This window comes from Camelus bactrianus, chromosome 2, assembly GCF_048773025.1.
Source record: "Camelus bactrianus isolate YW-2024 breed Bactrian camel chromosome 2, ASM4877302v1, whole genome shotgun sequence".
Taxonomy (NCBI): domain Eukaryota; kingdom Metazoa; phylum Chordata; class Mammalia; order Artiodactyla; family Camelidae; genus Camelus; species Camelus bactrianus.
The window spans coordinates 82,530,001-82,556,626 of NC_133540.1; the positions used below are offsets into that span (position 1 = coordinate 82,530,001).

At 37.2% G+C, this 26,626-nt stretch overlaps 1 pseudogene; it reads right to left on the bottom strand.

The window, feature by feature from the left end:
• Positions 1–1,612: 1,612 nt before the first annotated feature.
• Positions 1,613–26,626, bottom strand: LOC105063911 (UDP-glucuronosyltransferase 2B9-like; annotated as a pseudogene).

The following is a 26,626-nucleotide window of genomic DNA, read 5'->3' on the forward strand; positions in this document are numbered from 1 at the left end:
ATTGGAGATTAGAAGTAGTTCTCACTGGACAATGACTACCAATCTTTTCTCTGTTACACATGTTGTAGAATCAATTTGAAGAAAATTATTTAAGTCTAGATATGTGATTTAAAAATATTATATACTATGACACCATATTAGTTCCATTTTTTTTTAAAGTGTCAAGTATATGTATGAGTTGTATTGAAAATTCTGTGGCACATTTTTTCAATAATTCCCTAGACATCAATGTTGTAATTTATTTTAAAAATAAATTATGCCTTAGGCTGAGGAATGATTGTCATATGATTTAGATGATAGTTTTGACCAATAAGACAATTATGCTTTTTCTCATCTGATCACTTTGATACTAAAGTCCTTTCTTGATGTGCAGTTTTCAAGAGTGCCTTAAGATTTCTTTCATTTGATTTACCAATTTTCCATAAAATTTATATAATTTTTGTATTCTACCTACTGTTACCGATTACATAAGTCAAGGAGGACCTAGGTTTAAAGAAAATGATGCTTTTATTATTTTTGGTTTTGGCAAAGGATTGAATGTTTACAGATAATTGTTGTGGGACAGATGGAGAACTAAGCTCTTGAGAAAAGAGACAGAAGAATGGCACACATAATCTGAAGTATGGTATATGGGACAATAGTAATTATTTCATTCTGTGTTTAACAAACACATTGAATTTCACACTGTTTTGCAAGTAGCTAAGTGATGCTCTGTCTTGTTTTGAAGGAATGTATATAGATATAGATATGGTATGTAATATATTTAGGTACATTTGGAGAGAATGAAAATTCAGTAATTCCCTGTAGAGTACAGGTTGTATATTTTCTTGGTTTACAATTGAAAAGTTTTATCTATTATCAAAGGCTGAATATAAGAATGAAAGAGATCAGGTGAATATTTTTAAAGTTAAGGAGAAAAAGAAAATTCAGTCATGAAATCAAAGATTTTCACAAATGGCTCAGTTTTATAATAGGAAGCAGGTAGCAGTTGCTGTATGACTGATTCCACAGACATTTCACTGGGACATGACTTAACCCGGAGGAATGCAAGTGAGTTGCCATGGCTTTAGGTAAGGAGTGATGCTGAGGCTGGATGCACAGTAAAATCCAAGAAGTGTTCATGGACTCACAAATGAAATGGAAGAGTGTATCTTTTACACAATTTCAAGTATTGAACAGTTTCTGTAGCAAGATAAAACTATAAAATTCTGCACCAAAATAAAGTTAAAATATTCTGAATATCTACAAAATAATATTGATACTGTGAGTAGACTTGTTATGGTTCTTTTGTCCGTGCATATCTTGTGAAATGGAATTAAATTCAATGATTTCTTTTTAGTATAAAATTTTAATTAAAATAATCAATTTCAATATATATACCCTTATAGTTTTATTTTTATTTAATTTTCAGCAGCTTTTCTCTTTTCACAACATATTTCTAACTCTCAAGCAGGATGAAAACCCCTTGAAAGCAAATTTTGACCTTTGAAGCTAAATTGTGAAAAGTCCATTTGTCACAGGAGGACAGGAACCTCATCATAACTCCTTCTTGCTCGAGTCAGCTGAAAGAGGGTCATGTATGGGGCATTCCTGTTTTAGGCCTCAGATAGAGCTACTCCCTTTTTTTCTTCTTTCCTGCTTTAGGAAATCTCTGGCAGCAAAACAGACAGCATTTTGTGATGACAAAGACAGCAGTTGCCACACAGGCCAGTCACATCCAGAGAGTGGTACTGGTACCAGGTGAGGTTGTGGGTGGCTGGCCTCAGGTGCTTGCTCCTTTGTGGCGCATGACAAACTCTATCCAGAAGACCGCTCGGTCCAGGGGCTTCACTGGCTGATCATGGGAATCCTTGATAACCTCGTAATATTCTCTTTATAGCTAAAGGAGAAGCACAAAGATATCAACATTTAAATATAGTTAATTTGCTTTAGCATACTAATAGCATAAATAGTTTTTCCAAGATGTCGTACGAATTATTCAAAATAAATGTCATACAGTTACAGAAATAGTAGACATTTTTATTTGGGTCATCATAGAAAGTTTGGCTCTTAACTTAAAATTCTCTGATAAACAAATAGTTAAACAGTGAAAATGGAAGGTCAGGTGGGAAAATTCAGTCTTTTCTAGTGGCAGAATTGATATGAGCCAGTCTAATCACTATAAATTGGGTGGTGGAAGTATCATTTTAGGATGATGCTCTTATAGTTTTTAAAGAGTAATTGAATCATGGATAGTGAAATGACTCTTAATCAATCCTGGTGCTTTGACTCTTCTCTCTTCTACCAGCTATCTTCTACCAGTGGCCAGAATGATTTTTTGGAAACACGTCTTAGATTATTATACCCCGCTACTCAAAATTTCCATCTGACTTCTCATCACTTTTAGAATAAAACCCAAAGCTGCTCTTTTACTGATAGCATCCTGCATGTTCAGACCCCTGGCAATCTCTTCCTTGGTCACTTTGTTCCATGCACACTCTGTTGTGGTTGTAGGAACATTGGCCTTCTGTTCCTCCACGTTGCAAATATGTTCTCACCTCAGCACCTTTGCACTGTCAGTCCCCTCTGTCCTTCTCCTGGATTATTCTTCCCCACAACCCCCTGGGTCTTGCTTCTACCTCTTGATTGAGGACTTTGCTTCAGTGTCATCTTCAGAGTGGATTTTCCTGACCACATTACGATAGTAGTTGTGGGCATTTCTTCTATTGTTTTTGTTGTTTATTTTGCTATTTAATGTGCAGGAAAATTTAAATGTTATATTTTCTAAAACCTTTAAGTATAAAATATGTATGAAAACTGCACAAATCCCAAGCAAAGAGCTCAAAATTCAAAATTAGCTAGAAAATGATCACCAAGTGAAACACAATGATAGCTCCCTGCCCTGATCATGCTATAGAGTACTGTAAGCTCCCCAGAAGTACCCCTTCCTTGTGGATGCCTCCAGTCACTTCTGTCTTCCCCAAAGTAAGTAGTAGCCTGACTTCTAACACCATAGAAGTATTATACTTGTATATATATTGGAATCATTTAGTATATACTTTTCTGTGTCTGTCCTGTGTAGCAAATGGTGGCTAATTCCATTGTTGTATAGTATTCCCATGTATGACAATACCACAAATAATTAATTCATTCTTTGATCAATGCACATTTAGATTATACACAGTTTTTTGGCCATTACTATTAATGTGGTTGCAATAACTCTTGTATATGTCTTTTGGTTTACATAGTTATACATTTTTGTTAGTCATATATCAAGGAATGGATTGGCTGAGGGAAAGGTGCATGTATGTTTGGGTTTCGTTGCTATCACTAAACAGTTTTCTGAAGTGGTTTATTAACTTGTGTTCTCACCAGTAGTATGGGAGAGTCCCTATTTCTCCACATTCTTGTCAATGCTTGATAGGGATAGTCCTTAAATTTTAGTTTTTATGATGAGTTAATAGTGAAGTTTTAGTTTATATTTTCCTGATGACTAATGAAGAGGATAAAGCTGTATATATTTTGCCAGTGAGTGTAATATTTTATAGGGATTTTATATAATCATTATAAGATTAAGGGCATTTCTTTCTATTTCTAGTTTGCAAAAGGTTTTTTTTTTTTTAAAGTATTATGAATGGATGTTGACTTTTATCAATTTTTCTGAAACATTGGAATGGTCATAATATTTTTTTTTCTTTTATTTTGACAATTCATTGAATAATTTTTATTGATTTTTATACATATAGGAATCTTGGAATAATGGAATAATATGGAAAAATGGAATAACAATAATGGAATCTTGTAATAAACCCATTTTGGCCATGATGTTTTGTTCTTTTCATATGATACTCTATTTAGTTCTTTTATATTTGATTTAGGGAAGGAATTGTTTTTAAATTCTTTTGTGTTGTAATATCTTTATCTGGGTCTGATATTAAGGATATTATGTCCTCATAAAATGACTTGGAGAGTGTTAGTATGAGATTATCTGGAAGAGTTTGTGGAAGATTGGTGGTATTTCTTTTTTAAGTACTTGAAAGTATTCACTAGTGAAGGCATCTGTGCTGGGAGTTGCCTTTCTAGGAAGTTTTAACAGTTTTAACAGACTCAGCTGAGTATGGAAACACTTAATTATTAAAGATTTATTCCATCAATTTTTTTAAAAATTGTGTTTCTAAGGACACTGGCAAGAAAAATAACTTACTACTTGAGAATATATTTTCAAATCATTTATCTGATAAAGGACATGTGTATATGATACAAAAGAGTTCTAACAGTTTAATAATAAAAAGACAGATAACCCAACTAAAAACAGGGTAAAGAATTGGAAGAGAAATGTCTCCAAAGAAGATATAAAAATAGCCAATAAGTACATGAAAATATTCTCAACATTAGTAAACATGAGTAAAATGCAAATCAAGACCACAAAGAGACCACTTCACACCCACTAGAATGACTATAATAAAATTATAATAATATATAATATGTGTATTGGCAATGTTACAGAGGATTGGAACTCTTAGACACTGTTGGTGGGAATGTGAAATGATGTGACTATTTTGGAAGATAGTTTGGTAGCTCCTCATAAACATAAAGTTATCATATGACCCAGTATATGATACCAAGATATATACCAAAAAGCAATAAAAGCATATGTTCACACCAAAATATGTATAACAGTGTTTTGTAGCATCATTGTTCATGATAGACAAAACTGGTGAATATATTAATAGCTCATAATAATTAATTAAAATTAATACCACATTAATAATGAATGTGGTACATTAATAATGAATGTGTTATATTCATGCCATAGGATATTACTGAACGATATAAAGGAACAAAGTACTGATACATGCTGGAATGTGAATGCAACTAAAAAGTTAAAGTTGCTAAGAAAAAGAAGTCAATTGCAAAAGGCCACATACTGGATGACGCCATTTATATAAAGTGTTCAGAATAGGCAGCTCCATAGAGGCAGAAAGATTAGTCATTTTTAGTATTTTTATAGTTTTGGAAATTTGAAGTATTAAATTAAACTATTTTCTTTAACATTTTTCAGTCTTCTGTGGATTCAGTCATATTTTTAAAAATACATGCTTTTTTTTTTGCTCTTTACTTTTTAAAATGTATGTATTTCTTTTACAGTATCATATTTTTAAACTGAGATATAGTTAATGTACAATATTATATGTTACAGGTACACAATACAGTGATTCACAATTTTTACAGGTTATACTCCATCTATAGTTATTATAAAATATTGGCTGTATTTCTCATGTTGTACAATACATTCTTGTAGCTTATTTTATACCTGGTAGTTTGTACCTCTTAATCCTCCACCTCCATCTTCCCCCTCTCTTTTCTCTCTCCCCACTGGTAACCACTAGTTCCTTCTCTACATCTGTTAAGTCTGTTTCTTTTCTGTTATATTCACTAGTTTGTTGTATTTTTTTAGATTCCACATGTAAGTGGTATCTTATACTATTTGTCTTTGTCTGACTTATTTCACTTAGCATGATGCCTTCCAAGTCCATCCATGCTGTACATCAGCAACTAATACAACATAAAAATGTGTGCCTTAATATAAACTATATAGCTTTGAATTTTTTCTTTGCATGGAAAATTGTTGCACTAACTAGTTGCTTATCAATCCAGAGGATTAAAATGCTACTTTGAAATAACTGGTTGAATGTAAAAGTGAATTTCAGTTTGGTTATATCATTTTAATTACTTCAAAATCAGTTTTTTAATAAGGAGAAAAAAGCTCATACTTGAAAAGAGAACTTATCTATAAATACTACTCAGTTAAAAAAGTTTATACTCACAAAGGGTCATTAATGATGGTCTTAAATGCATCAAACAAATCTGTACTTGACACTGTGTTCAAGTCCAGTCTAATAGCTGCTCCCTTGGCCGTCATGTGAGCAATGTTATCAGGTTGGTTAACAAACGTGGGGAGTCCCACAATGGGAATCCCATGGTAAATGGCTTCATAGATGCCATTGACACCACCATGAGTAATAAAAGCTTTGGTTTTGGGGTGACCTAAGAAAGAGATCAATGAAAACAGTAAATTCTAAGTCCCATCGTTAGAAATTGATAGTATAAGCCAATAAAGAGGGCAATATTTTCTGCATAGGACTACTATGCTCATGGGATTCTATAAACATTTGTGGATTTCCAAAGAAAGTCTGTCTGAGGAAATGAAAGAAAGGAAAATTACCTTAGAAGGCATATTAGTATAGTGTTGTTTTGGCCAGTTGACAAGTGTGGGAGTGGTTCCTGATTCAAAAAACACCATGTTCAGAATCATGGAGTGAAGAACCATTGTCTCTTAAATGTACAGGGAATGATTTGTTCTGATAATATATGGAGAATCTCAGGGGATGTTTGGAATAGAGGACAAATAATGGATGGGTTGATCAAAAAGTCATATTCTATCGGATGTACTTTATTTTGTAGGCAGTGTGAGGCACGGAAAGTTCATAGAACAGTATGGATATTTCCAATATTAAATTAGACAAAAGAACTAGAATAGCAGTAGATATATGAGGTGGAAGACTGTGGAGGCAAGAAGATCAGTCAAGAAGCTATTGAAAATTTACGGGTGAGAGACAGTTAGCACCTGGTTGTGGATGTTTTCAAAAGCAAATGGTGCATTACATTGCTGTTCCACTATTTTCCCTGAGATTTTCTCTTAATTAGAATTTACTACTTGTTTGCCACCATCTTAACAAGATCATTCTGTGGGATCCACTCATAGAGCCAAGTATTGTTTCCCAGTGTGTCTGGCTTCTCCTCAACCTCCACAGAACCTGTTAAGACAAAGAAAATGCTCTACTCCGTGAATATGATCACAGGCTTAGAGCATTATAGAGGTTAAAGTCTACTAGGAAGGCGTCTTGCCCAGCTTCCTTCAATTAACAGATGTGAACATTTCTTCCCAGAAATGTTAAATAATGAGTGCTGTTGTATAGTTTAAAAAAAATTAAAGTACCAAAAACCTGGGAACCTGTTTATCAACTATCTTTTCGTAGAGTTTACTACAACATGTTATTATTAGTTGTAAAGAGCTGAGGTAAATTCATTTGTAAATGATGTATTTTAATAGTTAAAAGCATTCATGAATCAATCAGAACTGGAGTGTAAACACAAAGTTGACTGAAATTTCTACCACTTTGTTTCATGCGACTATCTTATACAGCAACCTTGTGGTTTTACTCTGGAGGAGGCTTTGCTTGCTTAGCAGTTTCTGGGAAGAATAAGTGAGAATTTGCTATGTTCACGTTCTTCATGAAGTATTTTAATGAATATTTATGTCTTTCTATTCTGTATTCTCAGAAGTATACTTTCTTCTACTTGGGAAAAAGGGATAAAGTTTCTTCTACTGATAGAGGGAATATAAAGTATTTTAGGTTAAATGTTGGAAAATCACTGCTTCATATAATCTTTTAAGTGTAAATTTCCCTGGCATTATCTCAGTATTTTTCCTACCAAGGCATTAATAGTGGAAATATCCATGCACAGTTTTACATATTTATTATACAAAGCTAGTAACTGCAGAATTATACAAGTGATAACATTTTTTAAAAAATGAACAAAGCCACATTAATTTTCCTTGATCATTATAAGCTAAAGTAGGCAGATTAGCAGTTTGTGCTGTCAAGAGCAAGAATTGCATTTTATACAATAGAAAACACTAATTTAGAATGTATTAAAGATGCTATATCCAGCCCTAAGAAATGACTGATGCTGAAATACTTCTCAATTCATTTTTTTTTTAAAGGCAGATAGATGACTGTCTATTACTTGTCAAGGCAGTCAGCCCGATTCCAGGCTTTCAAAGGTAAAAGGACTGTGGGTTGTCTGGGGCAGTTTATATCATGCGCGAAGGTGGCAAGTAGTTCACAGCTAGTGAGAGAGTGCAGACTGAACTTGTACTGTCATAAACATAACTACAGCATTTTATGGGAAGGAGGACTTCTGTAATTTTCTGTGTGCTTAACCCTGACTCTCCCCGTGCCTTCCTGGTTTTTGCCTCTCCTCTTCCTCCCCACCTCTCAGAAAGTAGTTGTTAATCCAGTTGGTCAGAACAGTATGTTGATTAGGCCAAGCTGCTAATGGGCAGGACTAGGAGACCTTAAAGTCAGAGCCGGTGCCTCTTCCTGTTGCCCTTTCCTGCTGTAACAGGAAAGAAAGCCTGGCCCTCAGGCTTCTCTTTTGGTCTTTTTCTCAAGGATTAGTTTTAAGATATATGCTGTTTTCATCTTGGGAGAAGAGGGAGGAGGAGAAGAAGGGAAGGACTTGAAATCTTTTTGCTTCAACTCAGCAAAATTCTATTTTGAACATTGAATATCGAGCACAGCTACCAATTGAACAGTTCTGTGATGCTGCTCTGCTGCTCATAATTTCCACAGCCCCCCAGGAAGTCCACTGGGAAAAATTTTGATATGTGGGGTAAATTTTGGGCATCCTTGTGTTCTTCCTATTAACTTAATAGCACTGATCTTTAATATATGAATGTCTCTGAGAACAAAGTAAAACTTGAAAGGAATATTTAAGCAAATGTGTTCCCCTTGCACCATTTTAAGATGCAACTTAAAGAGAAAAACAATCATACCAGTTCATTTTGACTTAACTGCCTTATGAAATTCTCTCTCTTTTCAAAAACGATGTTAATGGATCCACTCTACCAAACTTAGAGACTCACTCAAGTAGTTGTTCAGTACGAAGGCAATTTATCAGACCTTCTGTGGAATCTGGGCTAGGGCTGATGCAATCATGCTAGCTCTTTCTTTGGGAAGGTTTTGGACCATTGACCCCAAAGTAAATACTACAATGCCATCTTCTCTGGAGCTCTGGATAAACTCTTCGATCTCCTGAAAAGTAATAGTTTTTGTACTGTGAAAGGGCATCAGCGAAGAGAGAGTTCTTGTTTATTTAATTATTTTCTCTTTTTTCAGTTTGTTTGAAGAGAATGAATGCATGTTTCTAAAGAGAGAAGCACTGTTAGAATTGTCTTATCTTCTAACATGCAAACCAATAGAACCCTTTAGAAAGAGATGTGTGGTATGAAATCTATTTTCTTTAACCAGTGTATAATCATTGATTACTAGGCAAGTATGATGATTTATTTATTAGTTATCAGTAAGACATGGCAGCAAAGAGAAAGTCTCTCGTGAAGAACCTTTCACATTGTGATGACACAGGTTTAATTTTCTTCAGTGAGTTGTAAAAACAGTGTAAATTTTATTCCATGTCTCAAACAGTAGGACCAGGAATTTTTTTTTTCTAGTTCTGTATTAAATAATACTAAGATCCAACAACAATGACTTAGCAGTTAGTCCCAGGATAACAGGATTTTGACCAAGTCAAATTGTGTAATTATTAAAACACATGGCTTGTGCAACAGGACAAGGTTCAGGAACTCACCTCACCTCACCTTATCCAGCAATCCAAAGTTCTGTCCTGAACTCTGCACATTTCCAACCAGTTCCTTCCTTTACAAAGCTCTTGAAGATATCACCAACCAGGCCCCAACACCTTAGAATTACCTTCCCATGACTTCTCTCTTCTGAAACAGTACCAAAACGCAGTTCCCCCTTCCTGTAATAAGTCACATAAACCTAGCCCTGCTTGATTAACTGTGGGGTTTTTTGTTTGTTTTGTTGTATTATTGTTGTTTTGGAGGAGTTGATAGAAGACAAGTATTTAAAATAATCTGAAATAGGAAATAGGAAATAGATCCTTGAACAAAATGAAAGGAGTCTATGTAGCTCAGCTTCTTGAATTTGTATGCCATCCAAGTCCAATGCATCGGTTACTGAGTTGGTCTACTTTTCTTCTTGGCATTTCCAGGAAGTCTCTTGGTGTGTGGGCTTTTCTGATTATATAGGCTACATATGATATACAACTGACTGTGAGGTTACATGTAATTGATTTGGTAAAAGATGGAAAGTGCTCTTGTTAAATCACCTCTATGTACATAAAAAAGAACCCTCAGGTTATTAACTGCAACTTTTTCTGGTGTTTCATATTTCCAACACAGACAAGTCCCCTAAGTTTAAGCCTCAGTTAAGATTCTGATCTATTAAACTTTTTTTTTTTCTTGTAATAGTACATTAATTGATTGAGAGACAGACTTAGGAAAAATGATTTTAAGTCTTATATTCTTTTTATCTCTGCCTCATGCTCTTATATTTGACTTGCTTTATTAATTTCACCTCTTAAGAAAATAGCTTTTCAAAGTTTCTTATTGTTTATTTCTTCCTATTTTCATTCATTCAAAACCTAATGAATGGCAATAACATATATTAACATTATTTTTATGTGGGACACTTAAATTTTGAGTATAAAGTTAATTTTATTTCTGATATTGGCCCAGATATTTTAAGGGAATTAAGGCTGTGATTTATAATAAATGTCACAAATTTGGCCTGTAAACTATTTATTCTGGGTGGCTTTTACTGCATAAGTTTTTTTTTTTTTTTTTTTAAGTACCTGGCAGTACATAATATATTTATTTGCTTACTGGTTTATTCTCTGTCTTTTTTTTTTTTTTTAACATTTTTTATTGATTTATAATCATTTTACAATGTTGTGTCAAATTCCAGTGTTCAGCACAATTTTTCAGTCATTCATGGACATATACACACTCATTGTCACATTTTTTTCTCTGTGAGTTATCATAACATTTTGTGTATATTTCCCTGTGCTATACAGTATAATCTTGTTTATCTATTCTACAATTTTGAAATCCCAGTCTATCCCTTCCCACCCTCCACCTCCCTGGTAACCACAAGTCTGTATTCTCTGTCTGTGAGTCTATTTCTGTCCTGTATTTACGCTTTGTTTTTGTTTGTTTGTTTGTTTTGTTTTTTAGATTCCACATATGAGCGATCTCATATGGTATTTTTCTTTCTCTTTCTGGCTTACTTCACTTAGAATGACATTCTGTAGGACCATCCATGTTGCTGCAAATGGCATTATGTTGTCGGTTTTTATGGCTGAGTAGTATTCCATTGTATAAATATACCACTTCTTCTTTATCCAGTCACCTGTTGATGGACATTTAGGCTGTTTCCATGTTTTGGCTATTGTAAATAGTGCTGCTATGAACATTGGGGTGCAGGTGTCATCCTGAAGTAGATTTCCTTCTGGATACAAGCCCAGGAGTGGGATTCCTGGGTCATATGGTAAGTCTATTCCTAGTCTTTTGAGGAATCTCCACACTGTTTTCCATAGTGGCTGCACCAAACTGCATTCCCACCAGCAGTGTAGAAGGGTTCCCCTTTCTCCACAGCCTCTCCAGCATTTGTCATTTGTGGATTTTTGAATGACAGCCATTCTGACTGGTGTGAGGTGATACCTCATTGTAGTTTTGATTTGCATTTCTCTGATAATTAGTGATATTGAGCATTTTTTCATGTGCTTTTTGATCATTTGTATGTCTTCCTTGGAGAATTGCTTATTTATGTCTTCTGCCCATTTTTGGAACGGGTTGTTTATTTTTTTCTTATTGAGTCGTATGAGCTGCTTATATATTCTGGAGCTCAAGCCTTTGTCGGTTTCACTTGCAAAAATTTTCTCCCATTCCGTAGGTTTTCTTCTTGTTTTACTTCTGGTTACCTTTGCTGTGCAGAAGCTTGTAAGTTTCATTAGGTCCCATTTGTTTATTCTTGCTTTTATTTCTTCTAGGAGAAAATTTTTTAAATGTATGTCAGATAATGTTTTGCCTATGTTTTCCTCTAGGAGGTTTAATGTATCTTGTCTTATGTTTAAGTCTTTAATCCATTTTGAGTTGATTTTTGTATATGGTGTAAGGGAGTGTTCTAGCTTCATTGTTTTACATGCTGCTGTCCAGTTTTCCCAACACTATTTGCTGAAGAGACTGTCTTTATTCCATTGTATATTCTTGCCTCCTTTGTCAAAGATGAGTTGACCAAAAGTTTGTGGGTTCATTTCTGGGCTCTCTATTCTGTTCCGTTGGTCTATATGTCTGTTTTGGTACCAATACCATGCTGTCTTGATGACTGTAGCTCTATAGTATTGTCTGAAGTCTGGGAGAGTTATTCCTCCAGCCTCTTTCTTTCTCTTCAGTAATGCTTTGGCAATTCTAGGTCTTTGATGGTTCCATATGAATTTTATTATGATTTGTTCTAGTTCTGTGAAATATGTCCTGGGTAATTGGATAGGGATTGCATTAAATCTGTAGATTGCCTTGGGCAGTGTGACCATTTTAACAATATTGATTCTTCCAATCCAAGAGCATGGAATATCTTTCCATTTTTTAAAGTCTTCTTTAATTTCCTTCATCAATGGTTTATAGTTTTCTCTGTATAATTCTTTCACCTCCTTGGCTAGATTTATTCCCAGATATTTTATTACTTTGGGTGCTATTTTAAAGGGGATTGTTTCTTTACTTTCTTCTTCTGTTGATTTATCGTTAGTGTAAAGAAATGCAACTGATTTTTGAACGTTAATTTTGTAACCTGCTACCTTGCTAAATTCTTCAATCAGCTCTAGTAGCTTTTGTGTGGACCTTTTAGGGTTTTCTATATATAGTAACATGTCATCAGCATATAATGACACTTTTACCTCTTCTTTTCCAATTTGGATCCCTTTTATTTCTTTCTCTTGCCTGACTGCTGTGGCTAGGACTTCCAGGACTATGTTGAATAGGAGTGGTGAAAGTGGGCATCCTTGTCTTGTCCCAGATTTTAGTGGGAAGTTTTTGAGTTTTTCACCATTGAGTACTATGCTGGCTGTAGGTTTGTCATATATAGCTTTTATTATGTTGAGATATGTTCCCTCTATACCCACTTTGGCGAGAGTTTTTATCATAAATGGGTGTTGAATTTTATCAAATGCTTTTTCTGCATTGATTGAGATGATCATGTGGTTTTTGTCCTTTCTCTTGTTGATGTGATGTATTACACTGATTGATTTGCATATGTTGAACCAGCCTTGTGTCCCTGGGATGAACCCCACTTGGTCATGATGTATAATCTTTTTTATGTGTTGTTGGATTCTATTTGCTAAAATTTTGGTGAGGATTTTGGCATCTATGTTCATCAGTGATATTGGCCTATAATTCTCTTTTTTGTAGTGTCTTTGCCTGGTTTTGGTATTAGGGTGATGGTGGCTTCATAGAATGAGTTTGGGAGTATTCCCTCCTTTTCAATCGTCTGGAAGAGTTTGAGAAGGACTGGAATGAGTTCTTCTGTGTATGTTTGGTAGAATTCCCTGGTGAAGCCGTCCGGTCCTGGACTTTTATTTGTAGGGAGGTTTTTAATTGCTATTTCTATTTCCTTTCTAGTGATCGGATTGTTCAAGTGTTCAGATTCTTCTTGATTTAGTTTTGGTGGACAGTATGTTTCCAGAAACTTGTCCATCTCCTCTAGGTTATCCAGTTTGGTTCCATATAGTTTTTCATAATATTCTCGTATGATATTCTGTATTTCTATTTTGTTTGTTGTAATTTCTCCATTTTCCTTTCTTATTTTGCTAATTTGTGCTCTCTCTTTTTTCTTCTTTGTGAGTTTGGCCAGAGGTTTGTCGATTTTATTTACTTTTTCAAAAAACCAGCTTTTGGTTTGGTTGATTTTTTCTATGGTCTTGTTAATCTCTATTGTATTTAATTCCCCTCTGATCTTTATTATTTCCTTCCTTCTACTGCTTTTTGGGGCTTTTTGTTCTTCTTTTTCTAATTCATTCAGGTGGAGTGTTAAATTGTTTATTTGAGATTGTTCTTCTTTTTTAAGGACGGCCTGTATCGCTATAAACTTCCCTCTTAGCACTGCCTTTGCTGTGTCCCATAGGTTTTGAGTGGTTGTACTTTCATTATCATTTGTATCAAGGTATTTTTTAATTTCAGCTTTGATTTCATCATTGACCCATTGGTTTTTTAATAACTTGTTGTTTACTCTCCATCCTTTCCTTTTTTTCTTTTTTGTTTCTCTGTTGTTGATTTCCAGTTTCATGGCATTGTGGTCAGTAAAGATGCTTGAGATAATTTCTGTCTTCTTAAAATTGTTGAGGTTTCTTTTGTGCCCAAGTACATGATCGATCCTAGAAAATGTTCCATGTGCACTTGAAAAGAATATATATCCTATTTCTTGAGGGTGTAATGCTCTGAAAATATCCACCAAATCTAGTTTTTCTATTGTAGTATTTAATTGCTCTGTTGCCTTGTTTATTTTCTGTCTGGAAGATCTGTCTAGTGATGTTATTGTGGTGTTAAACTCTCCGACTACGATTGTATTCCCATCAATATCCCCCTTTATCTCTGTTAGTAATTCTTGTATGTACTTAGGTGCTCCTATATTGGGTGCATATATATTAACGAGTGTAATATCCTCATCTTGTATCACTCCTTTAATCATTATAAAATGTCCTTCTTTATCTTTCTTTATGGCCTTTGTTTTAAAGTCTATTTTGCCTGAAATCAGTACTGCAACACCTGCTTTTTTGGCTTTTCCATTTGCATGGAATATCCTTTTCCATCCTTTCACTCTCAATCTATATATGTCCTTCTCCCTAAAGTGGGTCTCTTGTATGCAGCATATTGAAGGTTCTTGCTTTATTATCCAGTCTGCCACTCTATTCTTTTGACTGGAGCATTTAGTCCATTAATATTTACAGTAATTAATGATAGATGTGTGTTTATTGCCATTTTGAACTTATCTTTGCAGTTGAATTGGTATATCCTCTTTGTTCCTTTCTTCTTCCTTTTGTGGTTTGGTAATTTTCCTTTGTATTATCATGGATTTTATTTAGTTTTTGTGACTCCTTTGTAAATTTTTGGCTTGTGGTTACCCTTTTTTGTAAATCTATTAACCCATTACTATAACTGTTTTTATTAAACTGATAGTAATATGATCTCAAACCCATCCTACTGTTAAAAAAATTTTAAGAAGAAAGAAAAAGATATTCTATATTTCCCTGCCTCCCTCTCCCACTCTCAGTGATTTGTATGTCTTCTTTTATAATTTCATGTTTACTTTATTTGTAATTCATGAGTTATCACCTTTCCAGTTGTGTGTTTCTCATTTCTGTAGCATCCTGCTGCTTTTCTATTTAGAATAGCCCTTTCAATATTTCTTTTAGCATGGGTTTAGTGTTGCTAAACTCCTGCAGCTTTTTTTTGTCTGTGAAACTCTTTATTTCTCCTTCTATCCTAAAGGATAGCCTTGCTGGATAAAGGATCCTAGGCTGCATCTTTTTTTCATTCAGGGCTTTGAATATATCTTGCCACTCCCTTCTGGCCTGTAATGTTTGTGTAGAGAAATCAGCTGAGAGCCTTATGGGGGTTCCCTTGTAACTTACTCTTTGCTTTTCTCTTGCTGCCTTTAGAATCATTTCTTTATCCTTGACTCTAAGTTTTCAGTCATGATTTCTTCAAAAACCTTTTCAATCCCCTTTGATCTTTCTTCTCCTTCTGGGACCCCTATTATGCGAAGATTGGGACGCTTTATGTTATCCCATAGGTCCCTTATGCTATTTTCATTATTTTTTACTTGCTTATCTTGTAGTTCTTCTGAATGGGTGCTTTCTATTGCCCTGTCTTCTAGATCACTAATTCGTTCCTCTGCATTATCTAGTCAGCTTTGCACAGCTATTAGATCATTCCTCATCTCTGTCAATGAGTTTACCCATTCTACTTGGCTCTTCTTTATAGCTTCAATTTCATTTTTGACATATTTTATATCTCTAAACACTATCTCTTTTAATTCCTTCAGCAATTCGATCACTCCTTTTTTGAAATCTTGATCTAGTAGGCTATCAATGTCTATTTTGTTGATCTTTCTTTCAGGGGGTTTCTCTTGTTCTTTTAATTGGGAAAGGTTTTTCCGTTTCTTCATCTTGCTCATACCTCTCTGGCACTGTGGTTTATGGAGTATCAGTTGTTTATTTTGGTCCTTAAGGATTTTATCTATCTAATGCCTATTTAGGAATAGAACTTAGGAAAAAAAGAAAAAATAAATAAGAGAGAGAGAGAAAGAATTTTAAAAGAAGGGAGAAAGAGGGTTTGAAAACAGTGTATAATGAATAATAGAAGAGCGAGTTGAAGCAGAGTATTAATCGGGTTGAGACGTCCTTTTAAAACCTTAACAAAAAAAAGGGGGGGGGGAGATGAATCGATGTATTTGAAACCTGTGTCTAATCAATAACAGGACATCAAAACCCAAGAGAAATAGAAATGAATTAAGAAGTAAAAATTAAGAGAGTAATAGAAAATAGAACAGGTAAAAACAGATTTAAAAAAAAAGGGGGGGGGGTGGTTTGTCGCGGTGTGCTCCTGGAGTCTGTGTGCTTTTAATGTGAAGTCTTTCTGTCTTCGTCCTGTTTTGGAAGCTCAGCTTACTGTTTTCAGAGGCCCTCCGTTGGCGCCCTCTTCTGTGCTGCTCCCAGCACCTGTCCGCAAGCAGATCGCGCCTCCTCCTAACACTGGGTCAGGTGCAGCTCTCCTCTGCTGTGGGCGGGCGGGTCGCTGCCCCTCCGGATGCCGCAGTCAGATGTTGCAGACTGGCCGGGTAGGGGGGCGGGTCGTGCCCCCTCCCAGCACCTCGGTCAGGGGCTGTGTTCCTGCCCAAAAGGCGGGGGGCTGCTCTCGCTCTACCTGCGCCGCCGGTAGCTCCGCTGCTCTGTGCGGCTGCGCGCTCTGCCCTGGTCGGCGCTCCGCATGTGGGCTCGGGGGAAGACCCAGGGACAGCCTTGGCCCTGCTCCGAGCCAGAACCCAGCTCCTTGTTTGTCTTTGTGGAGCAAGTTCTCTGAGGGACCAGGATGGAGGATCCTATCTGCCCCAGGCTGCAGGCCAGTCTGTCTGGCCTTTGAGGCTGCTAAGCGCTTCGGTGCGGATGCAGGTTTCGCCCCTGCCTCTGCCTGGGTGCTAAGTGCCGGAGGATATGGCGGCTGTGCCTGAGCCCTGCCTCTCTTCCCCCAAAAACTTTCCGTGGGTTTTCAGAGATGGGGGTGTGCACCCTTCCCCCGAGAGCACATCAACCTTGCTGTTTTATGGAGGGCCCAGGTTGTTCTGCCCTGTGCGCCCACAGCCACGGCGCTCAGCCCCTTGCGTTCCCCCGGGGCTCCCTCCGTGCAGCCGTCCCCGTCCTCCGCCCGGCTTGTGCAGCCTGGCCCTGCCCGCCGCTGCCGGCCCGCGTCTCAGGCTGGGTGTCGGGGGGACGCTGTGTGCCCATTTAACTTAGTTCTGTTAGTCAAGGGCTGCTCTGTACAGATCCGAGCCTCGGAGGCTCCCCCTCCGTCCTGCTGGCCTCTCAGTTGGAGAGGGGAGACCCAGCGAGCGAGCGCCAGTCCTCCTTTGCCGCTCCCTCCCCGCGGGACCCGTCCCGTGCTGCTTTGCCTTTTGTTCTTTCTTTTTTCCTTTTCTCCTATCAGATTTTTGGCGTCTTTATCTTTTGAAGAGGGCGATGTTCTGTCGGAGTTCCACAGGTGCTCTGGTTGGCTGAGTGGGTCTGTAGATGTGGGTCTTGGTGTATTTGTGGGAGAGGGTAACGTGCGAGTGTCCTTCTACTCTGCCATCTTCTCCGTCTCTCTGTAATTTATTGATTAAAACATCTGATCACACTATGAACTAACTCGAGTTCATAATTTAAATTATAAAAAATCTTAATTAACATTTATTTGATCTACTTGTAGGTTAATACCAACCAGGCACTTCCTCTCTAATATTGACTTTACTATATTTGTTTTCAAGCCTAGCTAGTGAGATCAGGCAACTTAAATGACTGAAATAGAACTGTATCTTATCTAATTTATGTATTACTGGATGATTTATAATGCGCCACTGCAACTAACTTCTGAGAGAGCCTTGTATCCATGTATTATCACAATACAGTGATTTCTGTTCTGTTTTGTGCTATGAACTTCTTTGATCTCAAATAAGATCAGAACAGATGCCGAAGGGAGAAAAAAATGCTGAAGTGCGTTCACAAAGTTTGTGGCAGGGGGAGGGTATAGCTCAGTGGTAGAGGGTGTGTTTAGCATGCATGAGGTCCTAGGTTTAATCCCCAGTACTTCCATTAAAAACAAACAAACAAACCTAATTACCGCCCCCTCCAAAAAAAAAAAAGTAAAAAATAATAACAATTAAAAAAAAAACAAAAAACAAGAAGGAACTTCGATACTGTCCTACATAGTGGCTGCACAATCTACACTCACACCAACAGTGTAGGAGGATTCCCTTATCTCCACATCCTCTCCAGCATCTATTGCTTGTAGACTTCTTAATGATGGCCATTCTAGCTGGTGTGAGGTGATATCTCATTGTAGTTTTGTTCTGCATTTTTCTTCCAATTAACAATGCTGAGAGAAGGGGCCAAGATGGCAGAGTAGAAGGATGCTCATAACTCACCCTGTCCCACAAATACACCAAAACTCATATCAACGGACCCACCCAGCCAACCAGAGCACCTGCTGAACTCCAACAGAACATCGCCCTCTTCAAAAGACAAAGACGCCACGAATCTGGTAGGATAAAAGGAAAAAAAAAAAAAAAAAAAAAAGAAGAAAAAGCAAAACAGTGCAGGACAGGTCCTGCGGGGAGGGAGTGGCAAAGGAGGACTAGTGCTCGTCCGCTGGGTCTCTCCTCTCCAACGGAGAGGCCAGTGGGACTGTGGCAGGGAGCCTCCGAGGCTCAGATCTGTACAGAGCACCCCTTGTCCGACAGAACTAAGTTAAACGGGCACAGAGGGTCCCCGCAACACCCAGCCTGAGAAGCGAGCCAGCAGCTGGGGCCGGGACAGGCTGCCCGAGCCAGGCGGAGGACTGGGGCGGCTGTACTGAGGCAGCCCCGGGGGACTGCAGGGTGCTGCGCACCATGGCTGGTAGGGCATATGGAGCAGAACAACCTGGGCCCCCAAAAATTACGAAAAAAAAAAAAGAGCAAAGCAACACTGCTGGTGTGCCCTGGAGGGAGGGGTGCCATAGCCTTTGTCTTCTCAGACCCGCAACACCATTACTGGCACTTCCTGGGAAAAGAGAGACTGGGGAGAAGAGAGGCAGGGCGCAGCCACAGCTGCCATATCCTCCTGTGTGCAGCGCCTGGGCTGGAGTGGGGCCTAGCCCTGAATCCGCACCTGGGGGCTCTGCAACCTCCTAGGTAGGACTGAGCCTTGTTTACAGCCCGAGGAAGATAGGATCTTTCTGCCCTGGCACCTCAGAGAACTTGCTCCACCAAGACAAACAAGGAGCTGAGTTTTGGCATGGAACAGGGGTGGGGCACTTCTGCTTTCTTCCCTGAGCCCACCTACAGATGCTGACCCAAGGCAGAGTGGGCAGCTGAATAGAGCAGGGGAGCGACCTGTGCCAGGAGTGCACAGGTGGCCACCCCCCTTCCTGGCAGGAATGCAGCACCTGACCATGGTGCTGGGAGGGGGCACGATCCGCCCGCCTACCTCGCCCAAGCTCAGCATCTGACTGCAGCATCAGGAGGAGGAGTGACCAGCCCGCCCACCCTGAAGGAGTAAAGCACCTGACCCACTGTTGGGAGGGGGCATGATCTGTTTGCTGACAGGCACTGGGAGCAGTACAGATGAGGGCGCCAATGAAGGGCCTCTGGAAACTGCAAGCTGAGTTCGCGAAAAAGGCGAAGACAGAAAGACCTCTTGATAAAATCATTAAGAGTACACAGTCTCCAGGAGAACGAATCCCTTTTTTTTTTAAATCTTTTTTTTATCTCTTCTATTTTTTATTACCTTTTTAATCTTTACTTTTTAAACAATTGTATATATCTACAGTTCTAATCCTTTTTAAATTTTTCTTTTCAAATCTGTTTATTATTATTATTTTTAAAAATCCACCTCATTTCATTTTTATTTCTCTTGGTATTGGCCTTCTGTAATTGATTATACACAGGTCTCAAATATTGCATTTTGATTTTCTTTCTCCTTTTTTAAGGTTTTTAAAAGACATCTCAACTCGAATGCCATTCTGCTTCAAGTTGCTCTTCTATTATTGATTTTACTGTTTTCAAACATTTTTTTCTCCCTTCTTTTAAAGTTCTCTCTCTCTCTCTCTCTTTTAAGCTTTATTTCTGCATAGGCTTTAGATAAATAAATTAACTCCTTAAGGACCACAATAGATAACTGATACTCCATAAGCCACAGTGCCAGAGAGATATGAGCAATATGAAGAAGTAGAGGAACCACTTCCAATTAAAAGGGCAAGAGAAATCCCCTGAAAGAACAATCAGTGGAATAGACGTTGATGGCCTACTAGATGAAGATTTCAAAAAAGGACTGATCAAAGTACTGAAGGAACTAAAAGAGAGTGTTTAAAGGTATAGAATATGTCAAAAACGAAACTGAAGCTATAAAGAAGAGCCAAGTAGAATTGGTAAATGCATTGGCTGAGATGAGAACAGATCTAAAGGCTGTACAAAGCAGGCTAGATAATGCAGAGGAATGAATAAGTGACCTAGAAGACAGGGCAACAGAAAGCACCCAATCAGAATAGCTGAGAGAAAAACAAATAAGTACAAATGAAAACAATATAAGGGACCTATGGAATAATATGAAGCATGCCAATCTATGCATAATAGGGGTTCCAGAAGGGGAAGAAAGACCAAAGGGAATTGAAAAGGTATTTGAAGAAATCATGACTGAAAACGTCCCAACCATAAAGAAGAATCAGATATTCAAGTGCAGGAAGCTCAGAGGGTCCCAAACAGAAAGAACACAAACAGACCCACAGCAAGACTTATCATAATCAAGATGGCCAGAGTCAAGGATAAAGAAATGATCCTAAAGGCAGCAAGAGAAAAACAAAGAGTGAGTTACAAGGGAACCCCCATAAGGCTCTCAGCTGATTTCTCTACACAAACACTACAGGCCAGAAGGGAGTGGCAAGATATATTCAAAGTCCTGAATGAAAAAAAGATGCAGCCTAGGATACTTTACCCAGCAAGGCTATCCTTTAGGATAGAAGGAGAAATAAAGAGTTTCACAGACAAAAAAAAAGCTGCAGGAGTTTAGCAACACTAAACCCATGCTAAAAGAAATATTGAAAGGGCTATTCTAAATAGAAAAGCAGCAGGATGCTACAGAAATGAGAAACACACAACTGGAAAGGTGATAACTCATGAATTACAAATAAAGTAAACATGAAATTATAAAAGAAGACATCTAAATCTTTAACAGTGGAAGAGGGAAGCAAGAAAATATAGAGTATTTTTTTTCATTTTTAAAATTTTTTGTTCTCTGTAGGATGGGTTTGAGCTCGTATTACTGTTTAATACAAACAGTTATAGTAATGGGTTAATAGACTTACAAAAAGGGTGACCACAAGCCAGAAAGTTACAGGTGAGTCACAAAAACTAAATAAAATCCATGATAATACAAAGGAAAATTACCAAACTACAAAAGAAAGAAGAAAGAAACAAAGAGGAAATACCAAATCAACTGCAAAAATAAGTTCAAAATGGCAATAAACACACATCTATCAATAATTACTGTAAATGTTAATGGACTAAGTGCTCCAATCAGAAGACATAGAGTAGCAGACTGGATAATAAAGCAAGAACTTTGAATATGCTGCATACAAGAGACCCACTTTAGGGAGAAGGACACATATAGATTGAGAGTGAAAGGATGGAAAAGGATATTCCATGCAAATGGAAAAGCCAAAAAGGCACATGTAGCAGACAAAATAGACTTTAAAACAAAGGCCATAAAGAAAGATAAAGAAGGACATTTTATAATGATTAAAAGAGTAATACAAGATGAGGATATTCCACTCGTTAATATACATGCACCCAATATAGGAGCACCTAAGTACATAAAACAATTACTAACAGAGATAAAGGGGGAAAGTGATGGGAATACAATCGTAGTCGGAGAGTTTAACACCACAATAACATCACTAGACAGATCTTCCAGACAGAAAGTAAATAAGGCAACAGAGCAATTAAAGAATACAATAGAAAAATTAGATTTGGTGGATATTTTCAGAGCATTACACCCCTCAAAAATAGGATATACATTCTTTTCAAGAGCACATGGAACATTTTCTAGGATTGATCATGTACTTGGGCACAAAAGAAGCCTCATCAACTTTAAGAAGATAGAAATTATCTCTAGCACCTTTACTGATCACAATGCCATGAAACTAGAAATCAACAACAGAGAAACAAAAAAGAAAAAAAGGAAAGCATGGAGATTAAACAAGACGGTATTAAAAACCTAATAGGTCAATGATGAAATCAAAGTTAAAATTAAAAAAATACCTTGAGACAAATGAAAATGAAAACACAACCACACAAAATTTATGGTATGCAGCAAAGGCAGTGCTAAGAGGGAAGTTTATAAGGAACGATACAGGCTTTCCTCAAAAAAGAAGAACAATCTCAAATAATCTAACCCACCAGCTAAAAGAATTAGACAAAGGGGCAAAAAAGTCCGAAAGGCAGCAGAAGGAATGAAATAATAAAGATCAGGGAGGAAGTAAATAAAATGGAGTTTAAAAAAACAATAAAAAATCAATCAAACCAAAAGCTGGTTTTCAAAAAAGTAAATAAAATGGACATACCTCTGGCCAAACTCACAAAGAAGAAAAAAGAGGGAGCACAAATCAGCAAAATAAGAAATGAAAATGGAGAAATTACAACAAATAACATAGAAATACAGGATATCATACAAGAATATTATGAAAAACTATATGGAACCGAACTGGATAACCTAGAGGAGATGGACAAGTTTCTGGGAACACACAGCCCACCAAGACTGAACCAAGAAGAAACTGACCACTTGAACAAACTGATCACTAGATATGAAATTGAATTAGCAATAAAAATCCTCCCTACAAATAAAAGTCCAGGACTGGACAGCTTCACCAGGGAATTCTACCAAACATACAAGGAAGAATTCATACCAGTCCTTCTCAAACTCTTTCAAAAGATTGAAAAGGAGGGAATACTCCCAAACTCATTCTATGAAGCCACCATCACCCTGACACCAAACCAGGCAAAGACACCACCAAAAAAGAGAATTATAGGCCAATATCACTGATGAACATAGATACAAAAATCCTCACCAAAATATTAGCAAATAGACTCCAACAGCACATGAAATAGATTATACATCATGACCAAGTGGGGTTCATCCCAAGGACACAGGGTGGTTCAATATATGCAAATCCATCAATGTAATACATCACATCAACAAGAGAAAGGACAAAAACCACATGATCATCTCAACAGATGCAGAAAAAGCATTTGATAAAATTCAAACCCATTTATGATAAAATCTCTCACCAAAGTGGGTATAGAGGGAACATATCTCAACATAATAAACCTATATATGACAAACCTACATCCAGCCTAGTACTCAATGGTGAAAAGCTCAAAAGCTTCCCACTAAAATCTGGGACAAGACAAGGCTGCCCACTATCACCACTCCTATACAACATAGTCTTGGAAGTCCTAGCCAGAGCGATCAGGCAAGAGAGAGAAATAAAAGGGATCCAAATTGGAAAAGAAGTGGTAAAAGTGTCATTAAATGCCGATGACATGATACTATGTATAGAAAACCCTAAAAGGTCCACACAAAAACTAGTAGAGCTGATCGAAGAATTCAGCAAGGTAGCAGGTTACAAGATTAACTTTCAGAAATCAGTTGCATTTGTTTACACTAATGATGAATCAACAGAAAAAGAAAGTAAAGAAACAATCCCCTTAAAAATATCACCCAAAGTAATAAAATACCTAGGAGTAAATCTAACCGAGGAGGTGAAAGACTTATAAGTGGAAAACTATAAAACACTGATTAAGGTAATTAAGGAAGACTTAAAGAAAAAAGGAAAGATATCCCATGCTCCTGAATTGCAAGAATCAATATTGTTAAAATGGTCACATTGCCCAACGCAATCTACAGATTTAATGCAATCTGTCCCAATTTACCCAGGACATATTTCACAGAGCTAGAACAAATCATAATAAAATTTATATGGAATGACAGAAAACCTAGAATTGCCAAAGCATTACTGAAGAAAAAGAAAGAGGCTGGAGGAATCACTCTCCAAGACTTCAGACAATACTATAGAGCTACAGTCACCAAGACAGCATGATATTGGTACAAAAACAGACATATGGACCAATGGAACAGAATAGAGAGCCCAGAAATGAACCTACAAACTTTTGGTCAACTAATCTTCGACAAAGGAGGCACGAATATGCTATGGAATAAAGACAGTCTCTTTAGCAAATGGTGTTGGGAAAACTGGACAGCATCATGTAAATCAGTGAAGCTAGAACACTCCCTTACACCATATACAAAAATAAACTCAAAATGGATCAAAGAATTAAACATAAGACAAGATAAAATAAACCTTTTTTAGAAGAAAATATAGGCAAAACATTATCTGACATACATCTCAAAGATTTTCTCCTAGGACAGTCTACAAAAGCAATAGAAATAAAAGCAATAATGGGACCTAATTAAACTTACAAGCTTCTGCACCGCAAAGGGAACCATAAGCAAAACAAAATGACCACCTATGGAATGGGAGAAAATTTTTGTAAATGATGAAACCCACAAAGGCTTGATCTCCAGAATATATAAGCAGCTTATATGACATAATAAGAAAAAAAAAAAAAACAACACAATCCAAAAATGGGCAGAAGACCTCAACAAGCAATTCTCCAAGGAAGAAATACATATGATCAATAGGCACATGAAAAAATACTCAGTATCACTAATTATCAGAGGAATGCAAATCAAAATTATGATGAGGTATCACCTCACACCAGTCAGAATGGCCGTCATTCAAAAATCCACAAATGACAAATGCTGGAGAGGCTGTGGAGAAAAGGGAACCTTCCTACACTGCCGGTGGGGATGCAGTTTGGTGCAGCCACTGTGGAAAATAGTATGTAAATTCCTCAAAAGACTAGGAATAGATTTACCATATGACCCAGTCATCCCACTCCTGGGCATATATCCAGTAGGAACCCTACTTCAAAAAGACACCTGCACCCCAATGTTAATAGCAGCATTATTTACAATAGGCAAGACATGGAAATAGCCTAAATGCCTATCAACAGATAATTGGATAAAGAAGAAGTGGTATATTTATACAATGGAACACTATTCAGCCATAAAAACCAACAACATAACACCATTTCCAGCAAGATGGATGTTCCTGGAGAATGTCATTTTAAGTGAAGTAAGTCAAAAAGAGAAAGAAAAATATCATATGAGATTACTCATATGTGGAATCTATAAAAAAAGAACATAAATACAAAACAGACTTGAGGTGAAATCATACCAAACATAGGATGGGCCCTAAATCCAATGACAGATGTCCTTATAAGAGAAAGCATAGGGAGACCTGAGCCAGAGACACAGAAGGCAGCCGTGTGGAGAGGGGCAGAGATTGGAGTGATGCAGCCACAAGCCCAGGACTTCTGGAGGTACCAGGAGCTGGAGAAAGCCAGGAAGGATTATCCCCTATACACTTCCAGGGAGAGTAGCCCTGCAAATATATTGATTTTGTACTTCTGGCCCCCAGAACTATAAGATAATAGACTTCTGTTGTTTTAAGCCAAAAAAAAAAAACAAACAAACAAAATAGAAACAAACTCATAGACATAGAATACAAACTCGTGGTTGCCAAGGGGGTGGGGGGTGGTAAGTGACACACTGTGAGTTCGAGATTTATAGATACTGAAAGGTATATATAGAATAGATAAAGAAGTTTATACTGTATAGCACAGAGAAATATATTCAAGATCTTGTAGTAGCTGATGGTGAAAAGAATATGAAAACGAATATATGTATATTCATTTATATCTGAAAAATTGTGCTGTACACTAGAAATTGACACAACATTGTAAACTGAGTATAACTCAACAAAAAGAAAAATTTCTTCCTATCTACTGGAGGAAAAATGTAATAAATAAACCACTGACTTACCTAATACTTCACTGCAAAATATATCCCATTTCTTCTTGTTGAAGATCTGAAATGAGAAGCTAAAATGTAGGTGATACAACATATTTGTCACCCTTTCCATAAATGTCATTTTGTCACTAAGTTCTGATATGATAACAGGTACATAGGAAGGAGGCAATATAAGCCCTCCACAGAGTTTTTTGTATGTTTTGCCAAGGGTAGACTGAAGACTGTAGACACAAGGTAGGTTAAGTAGTTCAGATAGCAGCTCAGCACAAGGAGAAACGGGATCTCCAAGAACAACATCAAATCTGGATTCTTGCACTTTCTTCATAAGTTTTTTGTTCAACACTGCATCCTCACAGAGCTTTTGAGCAGTATCAGAGTATTCATAAAATGTTTTTTGCATCTTTGAATCATATGCCCATAATGTACTCTTTGGTAACTCATGTGTCCACATCTTGACCCATTTCATATACTACAAATCAAGCTCATTCTTAGTAAAGGATGTAGGATAAACCTCAAGTTTAAGGGCTAATGATTTATTAGGATCTACAAGTATGGAAGCTGAAGATGCGAGCACAGTGACTTCATGTCCCCTCTGAGCAAGTTCATCCAATATTGTCTTTAAATTGATCCAATGACTGTATTCCATTGGCCACACCAACACCTTTCCTCAGGATGCACAGCTGAAATAAAAATACAGCACAAGAACAGAAACCCATGTCTTAGACAT